This window comes from Tenrec ecaudatus, chromosome 6, assembly GCF_050624435.1.
Source record: "Tenrec ecaudatus isolate mTenEca1 chromosome 6, mTenEca1.hap1, whole genome shotgun sequence".
NCBI lineage: Eukaryota > Metazoa > Chordata > Mammalia > Afrosoricida > Tenrecidae > Tenrec > Tenrec ecaudatus.
Genome location: NC_134535.1, coordinates 160,525,547 through 160,540,081, shown reverse-complemented (window position 1 = coordinate 160,540,081; position 14,535 = coordinate 160,525,547). Strand labels below are relative to the sequence as shown.

At 41.8% G+C, this 14,535-nt stretch overlaps 1 protein-coding gene and 1 pseudogene across 1 annotated transcript in view; one reads left to right on the top strand and one right to left on the bottom strand.

The window, feature by feature from the left end:
* The window catches only part of ASB13 (ankyrin repeat and SOCS box containing 13), a 58,673-nt gene that overhangs the window by 41,379 nt on the left and 2,759 nt on the right, over nucleotides 1–14,535 (bottom strand). The window lies entirely within an intron of this gene.
* LOC142451313 (large ribosomal subunit protein uL23-like) lies at nucleotides 5,968–6,428 on the top strand (annotated as a pseudogene).

Sequence of the window (14,535 nt, the reverse complement as noted above, 5' to 3'; positions counted from 1 at the left end):
TGGTGAGGAGGGTGTAGGAAGCCTGGTGAGGCATGATCAAGGGTAATGTAACCGAGAGGAATTACTGAAACCCAAATGAAGTCTGAGCATGATAGTGGGACAAGAGGAAAGTAAAAGGAAATAGAGGAAAGAACTAGGAGACAAAGGGTATTTATTCAGGTCTAAATAAAAGTATGTACATATGTAAATTTATTTATATATGAGGATAGGGATATAAATCTATGTGCATATATGTATAGGTTTAGTATTAAGGTAGCAGATGGACATTGGGCCTCCACTCAAGTACTCTCTAAATGCAAGAATAGTTAGTTCTATTAAACTGGCATTTCATGATGCTCACCTTCCTGACATGATCACTAAAGACAAAGCAGGTGCATAAGCAAATGTGGTGAAGAAAGATGATGGTGCCCAGCAATAAAAGATATAGCGTCTTATAAAAGATATAGCATCTGGGGTCTAAAAGACTTGAAGGTAAACAGGCGGTCATCTAGCTGAGAAGCAGCAGAGCCCACATGGAAGAAGCACACCAGCCTGTGTAATTACGAGGAGCCAAAGGGATCAGTTATCAGGCATCAAAGAACAAAATAATCATATCATTGTCTGCTCATCTCCCCCATACGAACACGGAAGACAAATGAGTGCATAGGCAAATATGGTGGGGAGGGCTGATGGTGCCAAGCTTTCAAGGGATGTAGCATCTGAGGACTTGGGGGCTTGAGGGTAAACAGGCAGCCATCTGGCTGAGAGGCAACGAAGCCCACATGGAAGAAGCACACCAGCCTGTATGATCACGAGATGTCGAAGGGATAAGGTATCAGGCATCAAAGAACAAAAATTAAAATCATTATGAATGAGGGGGAGTGCGGAGTGGGAACCCAAAGCCCATCTGTAGGCAACTGGACATCCCCTTACAGAAGAGTTATGGGGAGGAGATGGGTCAGTCAGGGTGTAGTATAGCAACGATGAAACATACAACTTTCCTCTAGTTCCTAAATGCTTCCTTCCCCTACTATCATGATGCCAATTCCACCTTACAAATCTAGCTAGACCAGAGGATGTACACTAGTCCAGATAGGAACTGGAAACACAGAGAATCCAGTGCAGATGATCCCTTCAGGACCAGTGGTGAGAGTGGTGATACTGGGAGGGTGGAGGGAAGGTGGGGTAGAAAGGGGGTTCTGATTACAAGGATCTGCATGTCACCTCCTCCCTGGGGATGCACAACAGAAAAGTAGGTCAAGGGAGACATCGAACAGTGTAAGATATGACAAAATAATCATTTATAAATTATCAAGGGTTCATGAGGGAGGGGTAAGCAGGGAGGGAGTGAGGAAAAACGAGGAGCTGATATCAAAGGCTTAAGTGGAGAGCAAATGTTTTGGGAATGATGAGGGCAATGAATATACAAATGTGATTTACACAATTGATGTATGTATGAATTGTGATAAGAGTTGTATGAGCCTCCAATAAAATGATTTTTTAAAAAAAGAACAATTGGTCAAAACTTTTTTCCTTCTTCCTAAAACAAATTTAATTTTTTATTGTTACAAATAAAATATCATTCAATTCAAAGAGTTCAATCGCATCAAGAGGAACTTTGCAATTATCACCACAATCAACTCTGGCATCTTTTCTACCTTCTCTTACACACTTATGTTGACTCCCCAATTCCCCCACTTCCCCTTCCCGTGGCCCCAAATAGCGATGGATTCAATTCCCGTCTTCCTAATTCCGCTCATGCCAGCTTCCTTAAGCCGAAAAATATACAAGACTGGGACAGAGAGCAAACATGGATCAGTCAACAACAGTCATATAAAACCGATAGAGACCACAACTGAAGAGAAAGCAGACGCTAGAATAATTTTACAATAATTTCACACGGGATCTGTAAAGTGACCAGACGTCCCGCTTTAACAAATAATTGTTGACAACTGATTATCGAGAACTGCTTATCAAAGTTCGCATTGTTGATCTGTTTTTAGAATTCGACCACCATTGTTTGGACTTAATGAACAATGGCATTTTTTGGCATTGGCAACGACGAAAACAATTTTTCTGAAAATGACCTTTTATAATGAGGTTCATTCTTTTAAAATATTGATAAGGAAAAGGTTAAATCTTGGGCCTCAGCAAAAATCACAATAGAGAATTATTGGTTCGAAATATTTCACCATTTTTAAACAAACCATGTTCCATACAATGATGCACTAAAAATTGTGGAATACACGCTGTCCTTACCAGGAACTAATACTGCACATGAACGATTTTTTTCTACAGTAAATAAAGTGTGGCCATCCGAAAAATCACAAGTAAGTGTTGAGACTTTGAAAGCCATTTTATGTGTGAAATATAATTGAACAAATTCTTGTGAAAATTTTCATGACCTTTTAAATGACAGCAATCTACTAAAAAATTCACTCAAATGAAAAATATGCCAAAGAATAAAATAATACTTTACATAATTTTAATGTATTATATTTGTAAATTGTACTTATGCTGAAATTTAAAAATATATATTACAACTCTATTTTTGTGTTCTATGAAAATTTTTGTTGCTCCATATAGACCAAATTTTTAATCAAGAACACACCTTCCTTTCCCCCCCACCCACCCTGTTCAGTGGTGTCCCGCTTTACCAATGTTAAAATCTGGTCACCTTACTCTTAAGTGAACTCTGGAAAGTAAAATAGCAGGAGCAGTGCCTTAATATTCTCAAGGAAAAGTTATTTTGAACCCAGAATTCTAAACACAGTCAAATCGTCAAGCCCGTGTGGAAATGGAATCAAGACATTTTTCAGATACGCCCAATTTCTCAGATAAGTCAAATTTGCCTCCAATTCTCAATTTCTTAGGAAATTACTGAAAGACAGAGTCCACCCAAACAAGAGGAAAACAAGGGCTGGGTGAACCCGCCTGAGGAGCTGCTGCCTGGAGATTATCTTTAAGCCATAAATTTAAAATATCCTCTGAAAACCGAACAGTTTAGCTTGACGAGTAAAGAATGTCGTTTTTAAAATCACTATAAAAACCAATCTCCCTGCCATTGAGTGGACACCGACTCATAGTGACCCTCTAGATGGGATCAAACTGACAAGAGCAAGCCACAGGCCTGAAGGTGGGATATGCATTGGGGGCAGTGAGTGGCGTTCATGGGGGAGGAACAATGCAGAGGAGGAGGGTGAGACTGGAGGTCCAACTCAAATAGAATCCACGTCACTGATTTGTCCATGCTTTGCTGTGTATACTCTCAATAACTAGAATAAAGGGGTTTTTTTTTTGTTGTTGTTTTTTAAGGAGGAAGCTATAGGATAGGGATTCAACCCAGAGGAGAGGGGATGTGAATTCCCAGTTGTGGGTCACAGGGTACAGGATGGCAGGCAGAGAGCAGGCTGAAGGGCGCCCTGTTCAGGTTGAAGGAGAAGCAGCAGGGCCTGTGGGAGGCAGTATCTCCAAAAGATCCTGGAAAGATAGCAAACCCCAGGCTCCTGAGAGGATTGTTAGTGCTCTGGCCCGGTGGCTGGGGCTGAACTAGTAACTGTGTCTACAGAAAGTTAGAAGATAAGAAACAGAAAGCAGTTCCTACCTTCAAGAAAAGCAGAAAATTCTCCAGAGAAGGAAATGTCATCCTGACAGAACAAGTGGCTCCGCTGTGAACATTCACCTGGTCATAATGATGTCAATGGTAACTACTGACTTAAATGCAAACTATGGGTGATTTTTCTAGGAGGAAATCGATATGGGAGCCCGGGAGTACAGCGGGCTAGAGCTTCATCTAGTAAGAGGTCTAGACATCACTTGCCATGGAGTAGATTTGGAGTCATGGTGACTGACCCTTTTGTGTCAGAGAACTGCTCTTTTTAGGATTTTAATGACAGTGTTTGAAAGTCCATTACCAGGTCTTTCTTTCTAATCCCTCTTCGATTGGCAACTTCACTGCCACCTGTTCAGCATCACAGTTCACAAGCCCCCAGGGGTAGACAGGTGTGGCTGCCTGGAGAAGGTGAACACTACCCCTGAACCACCTCTAGGCTGGCTGCCATTCACGGGCTGTCATCCAGCTGATCTGACTCCCAGAGATCCTCTAGAATACAGAATTGCCCGGGGTGGTTTTCCAGGGCTGAAGCTCTTTATGGGACTAGAAAGCCTCTTCTTTCACCTGTGGAGCTGATAGTGGTTCAGAATTGTTAACCTTGCAGTTAGCAGGCCAATTTATAACCTGAATAAGCACCAGGGCACCTCAGGATGACCATAGAGCAGTGGTTCTCAATCTGTGGGTCACGACCCCTTAGGGGGTTGAATGACCCTTTCACAGTGGTTGCCCGGTTCATAACAGTATCAAAATGACAGTTATTAAGTAGCAACGAAAAGCATTTTATGGTGGGGGAGGGGTCACCACAACATGAGGAACTGTATTAAAGGGTCACGGCATTAGGAAGGTTGAGAACCACTGCTGTAGCGAACGCCAAATTTAAAAGTCAAGAAAATGACCTTTTTATTTATATCGATTGGAGGTAAGCCAGATAAACAAGAGTTGAAAATTGCTCCTGAGCAGTGGGAATAAAAACAGAAAATTTTCATGACAACCCTTGTGATTCCGCAGGTTTTAAAAAATATGGACAAAGTAGAGGTATTTTAAAACTAATGAGAAATCTTTTGAATCTCTCACTTAACCCACTTTAGAAAGTGGAAATATAGGGAAAACTTTATAGATGCCTACATAGCCTAACAATTCTGATTCCCAAACCAATTTTCTTCTCTCTCTCTCTCTCTCTCTCTCTCTCTCTCTCTCTCTCTCTCTCTCTCTCTCTCTCTCTCTCTCTCTCTTTCTCTCCCGTCTATATTTAGGAACTGACCCTTCTAGGCATGGGATGAGTTTCCTGTCCCAATGAAAAAATCAGAAGCCATTTAGAGCCATTTAGAGCCATTCAGCAATACTGGATTTTTGTCTCTCGTTACTCGCAAGCATATTAAATATACTACAGCCCAAAGAGGAGCTATAACTTCTGGCTTTGCCTTTCCCCCATCAGTCAAATTCTCAAAGCTTGACCAACCATCCTGTGATAGATTTCATTGTTTGTTTTAATTGCACATTCAAGCAGCACATGTAACTTCTGGTTTGTATCCCTGCAGAATTTCTTCCTATTATCTTTTCCAGTGTCAGTCTCCAGCACACACCTCCACTGCACTTGAAGGTCTCCACTGGCAAACGCAGGTCTCCCACCTAGAAAACAAGAATTCTTCCCATGTCAGCCACTCGACAGGGCAGACTAGAACTACTGTGTCTCATAAGCATTGGGCTGCTAACCACCAAGGTCAGTTCTTCAAATCCACCAGCTGCTCTGAAGGAGAAAGAAAACAAAATCTGTGCTGGTGAAGATACACAGCTTGGAAGACCCCCCCATAAGATTACTGAGTCAGATCCGACTCAATGGCAGTGAGTTTGTAAGGTTTCCAAAGCTGGTCTTTACAGAAGCACCCTGTCACATCTTTCTCCCGTCGAGAGACTGATGGGTTTGAGCTGTTGAGATTTTGATTGGCAGCTGAGCTGCTTTAAGAATTGTCAGGTTCATTGGGCCTCTACTCAAGCACTCCCTCAATGAAAGAACACTTTGTTCTATTAAACTGGCATTTCATGATGCTCACCTCCCGACATGATCGCTGAAGATAAATGGGTGCATAAGCAAATGTGGTGAAGACAAGCTGATGGTGCCTGGCTATCAAAAGAGATGGTGTCAAATATATATATATATATGTATATATATATACATATATATATATATATTCTGGGGGTCTTAAAGGCTTGAAGGTAAACGAGCGTCCATCTAGCTGAGAAGCAACAACACCCACATGAAAGAAGCACACCGGTGTGATCATGAGGTACTGAAGGGATCACATCTGTGTGATCACGAGGTACTGAAGGCATCAGGTATCAAACATCAAAGAACAAAAAATTGCCTTTTCACGAAGATGGCACCGATGGCGAAGAAGAAAGCTTCTGGCCCTCCCAAAATGGAAGGCAAAGCAAAGGCTTTAAAAGCCAGGAAGGCCGTGCTGAAAGGCATCCACAGCCACACAAAAAAGAAGATCCGCACCTCACCCACCTTCCAGCGGCCCAAGACCTTGAGCCCATATACCCTCGAAAGAGCACCCCCAGGAGAAATAAGCTGGACCATTATGCCTTCATCACGTTCCCCTTGGCCACAGAGTCTGCCATGAAGAAGATCGGAGCTAACAACACACTTGTATTCATGGTGGATGTCACGACCAACAAACACCAGATCAAACAGGCTGTGAAGAAGCTCTATGACACTGACGTAGCCAAGGTCAACACCTTGATCAGGCCTGACGGTGAGAAGAAGAAGGCATATGTTAGACCGGCTCCTGACTATGAAGCTTTAGATGTTGCCAACAAAATTGGAATAATCTAAACTGAGCCCAGATGGCTAATGCTAAATATAAACTTTTTCAATATATACAAAAATTAAAACAGAAAAATCATATAATTGAGTGCTCACTCTCTGATACGATCGCTGAAGACAAAGTGGGTACATAAGTAAATGTGGCGAAGAAAGCTGATGGTGCCAGGCTATCAAAAAAGATAATGCTCAGGGTCTTAAAGGCCTGAAGGTAAACAAGCGGCCACCTAGCTCAGAAGCAACAAAGCCTACATGGAAGAAGCACACCAGCCTGTGTGATCACGAGGTGTCGAAGGGATCAGGTATCAGGCATCAAAGAACAAAAAGTCCTATCATTGTGAATGAGGGGGAATGCCGAGTGAGGACCCAAAGCCCACCTGTAGGCAACTGGACATCCCCTTATGGAAAGGTCTCAGGGAGGAGACCAGCCAGTCAGGGTACAGTGTAGCAATGATGAAACATACAACTTTCCTCTAGTTCTTAAATGCTCCCTCCCCCTCCACTATCATGATCCCAATTCTACCTTACAAATTCAGTTAGACCAGAAGATGTACACTGGTACAGATAGGAACTGGAAACACAGGGAATCCAGGACAGGTGATCCCTTCAGGACCAGTGGTGAGAGTGGCGATACTGGGAGGGTGAAGGGAAGGAGGGGTAGAAAGGGAGAATCAATTACAAGAATGTACATAAAACCCCCTCCCTGTGGGCCAGACAACAGAAAAGTGGGTGAAGGGAGATGACTGACAGTGTAAGACATGACAAGATAATAATAATTTATAAATTGTCAAGGGTTCATGAGGGAGGTGGGCGGGGAAATAGGAGAAAATTGAGGAGCTGATATCAAGGGCTCAAGTAGAAAGAAAATGTTTTGAGAATGATGATGGCAAGAAATGTACAAATGTGCTTGACACAATGGATATATGTATGCATTGTGATAAGAGTTGTACAAACCCCCAATAAAATGATTGTTTTTAAAAAAAGATTGTCAGGTAAGTGTTGGACTACTAACCACAAGGTCTGCGGTTCAACCCCACCAGCAGTTTCTGGAGAGAAAGTTGAAACTATGTGCTCCTAAAAGATTTACAACCTCAAAAACCCTCTGTGGAATCACTATGAGTAGGGATCAACTCGGTGGCAGTGGACTTTGGGGGTTTGATAACCCAACGTTCAGCTGGACCTAGGAAATCCATGGAAGGGAGGAGAGCCAGAGAATTTAAATTCTCTTGCACACAAATCTGCTACTTAAAACAGCTGGACTTCTAACCCTAATTAACTCAAAAGCTGCTATTAGAGGCGGAGTCCCGATAAAACAGAACCCAAAATATATTACATGGGCTTAATCAGGAAGTGGACAATGAGAAATCGATACTGGAGGCTCAGCAGATGGCAATCTTTATATATCTCTAAGCGTACAATTGAGAAAATAGGAATAACTACAAGTTTTGTTTTTCAAACAGAGCACATTTGAGACACAGCTTAATTCACATACGTGTTGCAGGAACCAACAGGCTATGTAATTAGAATGTGGCACACACTGGAAAATGGTGTAGTGGTCATAGCTGACCTCCTGTAGCTTCCCTGTTGCTCTGAGGAAGGGGTCAGTCATGTCTCTATTTGCCATCCTTCTTTACCTACTCTAACACCAACCTGTTCTAACTACACCCCCCACCACACTCTAGGTTTCTGCTCGATTCAATCGTTCATAGCAATGGCCACACAGAACTCACAGATAAAACTCACAAGTATGGGCGGTTGATAGGGACGTTAACAAGTTACCACAAATCAGGACCAGTAAACAGTTCTGATGCAGGTCACAGCATGGATGAATCTTGAAAACATGCCGAGCAAAATAAGACCACCAGCAAAGGACAAATACAGATACTGTATGATCTCACCGATGGGCAATGACTTACGGAAGTAGAAACCAAAGTGCTTTAGTGATTACCAGGGATGAAAGGGAAGAGCGAACAGAGGAGTTGATGCTTAAGGAGACACCAAATTTACGTTGACGGGGGTGGAGTAATTTGGAAAAGGCTAATGAGAACACTTGAATAATATTTTCTAGGTCCTTGAATTATACATGTAGGAATTAGAAATGGTGCATGTTTTGTCATGTGTGTTTTTACTACATTTTTTAATTTAAAAAAATTAATCCACATCAAAAGGGTTTGCTTTTACACGTTCATTTGTTTTCCTACACTACTGCAGACTGCTTTCTGTTGATACCTAAATCTTTCCCCCCAAAACTCAAACTGGCTATTGAGTCGATTCCAACTCATAGAACTGCCCCTGTGGTTTCCAAGACTGTAATTGTTTGCGCAAGTAGAAAGCCTTCTCTCTCTCTCTCTCTCTCTCTCTCTCTCTCTCTCTCTCTCTCTCTCTCTCTCTCTCTCTCTCATTGAAATCTTTAAGAAGGTAGAACTGGAGATGGAAAACATTTGCTTCCCTTCTCTCCATCTGATCCTATCAAATCACACTGACTAAATGCCTGATTGACATTAGCCTTTCCCTCCATTTTCACTTCCTCAAACAAGCTAGAAAGGGAAAAACAAAATAGATATACATCTCACCAGTGAATCCCAGGAAGGAAACCAGATTGCAGGTAGTGCAGGGCTAGGCCTTCAACCTGAAGGGCAAAGTGATCTAACAGGCAAGAGATGTTCAAAGTTTATCAAGCCACACGAGGCCAAAACTTTGTCTAGCTAGTGATTCTCCAGTTAACTCACCAAGCAAGCTCTTATGTACGGCACTTCCACTGTGGAGAGTATTCTGGAGGTTCCTTAGAAAGTTGCAAATAGAAATACATGACCCAGCAATCCCTCTACTTGATACATACCCCAGAGAAATAGAGTCGAGACATGGATAGATATATGCACACTCATGTTCATTATAGCACTATTCAGAATAGCAAAAAGATGGAAACAACCTAAATGCCTATCCATGGAAATGGATAAATAAACTTTGGTACATACACAAAATGGAATATGACACAATGTTAAAAAAATAATGATGAGTTTGCAAAACACTTTATAACATGCATCAACCAGGAGAGCATTGTGCCGAGTGAAATTACCATTGCTCCCTGCCATCAAGTCAATTCTGACTCATCGTCCCTACAGAACAAGGTAGAACAGTCCCTGTAGGTTTCCAGGGCTGTAACTCTCTCTTTTAAAAAATCATTTTATTGGGGGCTCGTACAACTCTTAACACAATCCATATATACAGCCATTGTGTCAAGCACATTTGTACATTTGTTGCCATAACCATTCTCAAAACATTTGCTTTCTACTTGAACCCTTGACATCAGCTCTTCATTTTTCCTCTCCCTCCCCCACCGTCCCTCCTTCATGAACCCTTGATAATTTATAAATTATTATTTTTTTCCAGCTGTAACTCTTTACAGAAGTAGAAAGCCTCATCTTTCTCCCTGAGGGCTATGGTTTCAAATGGCTGACCTTAGAGTTAGCAGCCCAGTGTATAATCACTATGCCAAATTAGCTAATTACAAAAAGGCCAGTATTGTAGGAAGCCACTATTGTAAAAAGATTTTCACACTAAACCAAACATTCTTTGATGACTACGAGGGGTGGGAGGGAAAGGAAAGGAGGAGAAGTCATGGGCAGACAAGTCTTAACTTGGATGGAGGGGCAGGCGATATCCATAGAAGTTGGCAAAAAATGATGGAGGAGAGAAAGATACTGGGAAGTTTGCGAGAGTTAAAGGCAAAAAGGCGAAATACTTATATATGCACAATCCTGCAACAGCAGTGATCTCGAGTAGAGGCTTGGATAGATTTGTAGGCTGGCCAGGTGTGGGAGGGAGACAGTAGGAGTATACCTATGAATAGGTTCATGTGGGACAGAGGATATCTGCATATGTATATTACCTTTGCTGTAAATATATACATATTCATATATATTTATATTAGTGCATACAGGGGACAAAGTTATAAAAACTTGTTAGATGTAACCAATCATTTGGAGGGAATGTGTCACTGGGCTTGGGGGACTAGGAGCATAGTCACAGGGGGCACCAAAGTCAATTGGCATAATATAGTTCACAAAGACAATGTGCTACATCCTACATTGAGAGCAGGGATTTTAAAAGCTTATGAGCAGCTATTTAACGTGAAACTATTGGTTTAACCCCATCCAGAAAAAAAAGGAAGAATAAAAATCAAAATATATACTGAAACATTGATCCAATGGACCATGCAAATATCAGTATCTATGACTTTGAGACCAAAAGAACTAGATGGTGCCCAGCCATCGCTACTCTACATTGCTCCGAGAAGAATCACATTAGAAGGTCTTAGGCAGAATGGGAGAAAAAACATGGACCACGACCCAAAATCATAGAAAAAGGACTAGGCTTATGGGTTGAATAGAGACTGGTGGTGATGATGGTCCTTCCTGTCTGGAATTGAACTCACCTCTTTGGTAGAAAAATCAACCATTTAAGATGAAAAGAGCAGTATGTACCCAAGGATGAAGAACAGAGGGCTAGGGAAAAGGGGGGAACGGAAACAGGAAGTATGTGGAGGAAGTGGGATAAGTGATGGCACATTGAGGAAACAAAACGTTTATGTCCTGTCGAATGGAAAACATATGTGTGTGTGTGTGTGTGTGTGTGTATTCTATAAACCTTCAACTAATTAACAATACAAAGTTTTTTTAAGTTTTTAAAAAACAATAAAACCTGCAAAAGATTGTAACTGTCTGTGGAATGCCATGGTAAAGTCTATAACTGTTTAGAACCTTTTCAAATTGGGGAAAATTGCTAATATATGTAAATGCTTCACTGTTGTACAGAGTCACTATGAACCACAACCAACTCAACCTCACTGTGTCAGTCTGGATAGACCAGAGAAACAAATCCATGGACACGCATATGTGTATAAGAAAGAGATTTATATATAAGAGCAATTGAACATTGAGAAAACATCCCAGCCCAGTCCAGTCCAACGCCATAAATCTGATGTCAGCCCATATGCCCGATACCAATCTATAAAATCCTCTTCAGACTCACACAACACATGCAATGAAGCCAAATGCAGGATGATCACAAGCCAGTGGGCAGAAAGTCCAGTGGCGTTGTAAGCATCTCAGTGCCGGCAGGGGTCTCTCTGTGGCTTCTCCAGTTTCAGAGTTCTGGTTGCTTCCATGTGGCTTGTCTTCTGCAATGTCTCCCAGGGAGTGGCAGAGAGTGAGGTGTCTTCCACCTTCAAGGAGGAAGTGTCAGATTTTCCAGAATTCTCAGGAAGCCATGCCCACACAGAAGGCTCATTGGCTATCTCCAGATTGACAGCCTAGACTCCACCCCTATAGTCTTAATCCTTAATTTGACACCAGATTAGGTGACTACCACAGGCAATACATATATATTTTTGTATATATGAAATATATCACTATACGTATATATCAAGATAGTATGTGTGTGTACACATACATACACCAAGACAATGCCTCAGGACAATTGAATCAAAATCTTTGGAAACAGATGAGACTCAATTATTCATCAGTAATTTTTTTAAATCTTCAAATTATTTCAATGTTCAGCTAATACTGTGAATCACTGTTCAGTTGCTTATTGCTAACAGGAACTAAAAACACCAAACTCACTGCCATCAAGTTGATTCTGACTCAGAATGACCCTACAAGACAGTGGTTCTCCACCTTCCTAATGTCACAACCCTTTCATAGAGTTCCTCATGTTGTGGTGACATCCCCACCATAAAATTATTTTCGTTGCTACTTCATCACTGTCATTTTGCTACTATTCTGAATCGGGCGACCCCTGTGAAAGGGTCATTCGATCCCCAAAAGGGTCACGACCCACAGGTTGAGAACTGCTGCTATAAGACAAAATAGAAACCGTAACTCTTTACAGGAGCAGAAAGCCTCATCTTCCTGGGAGTGGCTAGTGGTTTCAAACTGCTGACCTTGCAGTTAGCAGCCAAATGTGTATGTTCACCTCTTAATGTGTCTAGAACGAATGTCCCAGTTACCCCCTCTTCCTCCTGGAAGGCCTTTGCAGTCTAGCCAAGACACCTCACTCTCACCTATTATTCCTTGATCCTCAACTGAGTAAATTCCCAATCCCTCCTTGTGGTCCAAGAAAACCATTATACCAAAAAAGGAAAGCTCATTTGTCTTAGATGACAATATTGATGGCAACCACTGGCCACAGTTATTGCTTCTGAACCCCAACTTGTGCTAAAGCCTTCCTTTTAAAATAAAATCATAATTTCTTTTCTTCGGGGTGGGGAACTCTCAATGATCAAAAAAGAGAGATAAGCATAGCATACTTTTTAGGCCCTAAGATCCTTGCCAAGAGAGGCAACGGTACTCCGAGGACAAGACAAAGTGGCAGCTCTCCCGAGGGTAAAGCTGAGTGCCTGGTGGCTGAGAGACGGAGAGCCCGCTCGCTCAGGCGGGAAAAGAAAGACACGATACCTGATCGTGAATTGTAAAATATTAACTTCCCTAATAAACTCAATAATGATGAACATTTTATATGCACACTAAAACATATAACAGTTTAACATGGACACTGCACGTACAAGTCAGTGACAATGATGACAACCGTCCTGATCCTCCTTTGCTGAATAGTTCCTTTCCCATTAACAGAGACTCACAATGCCTTAAATGTCCAAACCGGACATAGTTTACTTGTTAAGCTAAACTAGTATTTAGTTTTTAAAAGACTTGAAGATTCATGGGATCATCTCTGGGCAATAGTTTTGGGGTTCCTCTAAGACTCTGTGGCTCCAAAAAGCCTGAAAAGAATTCTATGAGAAGTTAAAACTCTGAGCTTCATTTCCACCACCACCCTTTTTCAATAAGATTGCTCTAAAGAATCTCTGGTCAAAATGTCCAGCTATGGTAGCCAGCATCGCCCATTTCTTTTGTTCCTATGTCAAAGAAGGTAGTTTAAATTAATCTGAAATGGATTTGCTTTTTACTTCTTTCAAACATTTTTGTGAGCAGAACAACACAGGGCCTAAGACTTCCAACTTAAGAAAAATCTTGGAGATTTCAAAATCGCAGCCTACTCTGAGACAGAAACACAATTTGAGGTCTTAATCAGGATTATCTCTCAATAAAGGTATTGTTTATCTAGACTTCTCAAAATAGTTTCATATTATATTTTAATTATATTTTAATTAAAATTTAATAAAGAGGGTGCATAAACAAATGTGGTGAAGAAAGCTGATGGTGCCCGGCTATCAAAAGAGATAGTGTCTGGGGTCTTAAAGGCTTGAAGGTGAACAAGCGGCCATCTAGTTCAGAAGCAAAAAGGCCACATGGAAGAAGCACACCGGCCAGTGTGATCACGAGGTGCCAAAGGGACCAGGTATAAAGGCATCATGCAAAAAAAAAGATATATGTGTGTATATGTATATATGTGTGTGTATATATATATATATATATATATATATATATATATATATATATATATACCATATTGAATGAAGGGGGAAGTGCAGAGTGGAGACCCAAGGCCCAAGTGTCAGCCAATAGAGATCCCCTCACAGAGGGGTTTAGGAGAGGAGATGGGTCAATGAGGGTGCGAGGTAGTACCGATGAAGAACACAGCTTTCCCCCAGATCCTGGATGCTTCCTCCCCCCAACTACCATGATCCGAATTCTACCTTGCAGGGCTGGATAGGGCAGAGGATGTACACTGGTGCATATGGGGGCTGGAGGCACAGGGAATCCAGGGTGGATGATACCTTCAGGACCAGGGGTGTGAGGGGCGATGCTGGGAGAGTGGAGGGTGAGTGGGTTGGAAAGGGGGAACTGATTACAAGGATCCACATGTGACCTCCTCCCTGGGAGAGGGACGACAGAGAAGGGGGGGAGGGAGACTCCGGATAGGGCAAGATATGACAAAATAACGATGTATAAATTACCAAGGGCACATGAGGGAGGGGGGAGCGGGGAGGGAGGGGGAAAAAAAAGAGGACCTGATGCAAAGGACTTAACTGAAGAGCAAATGCTTTGAGAATGATTGGGGCGGGGAATGTATGGATGTGCTTTATACAATTGATGTATGTATGTGTATGGATTGTGATAAGAGTTGTATGAGTCCCTAATAAAATGTAAAAAAAGAA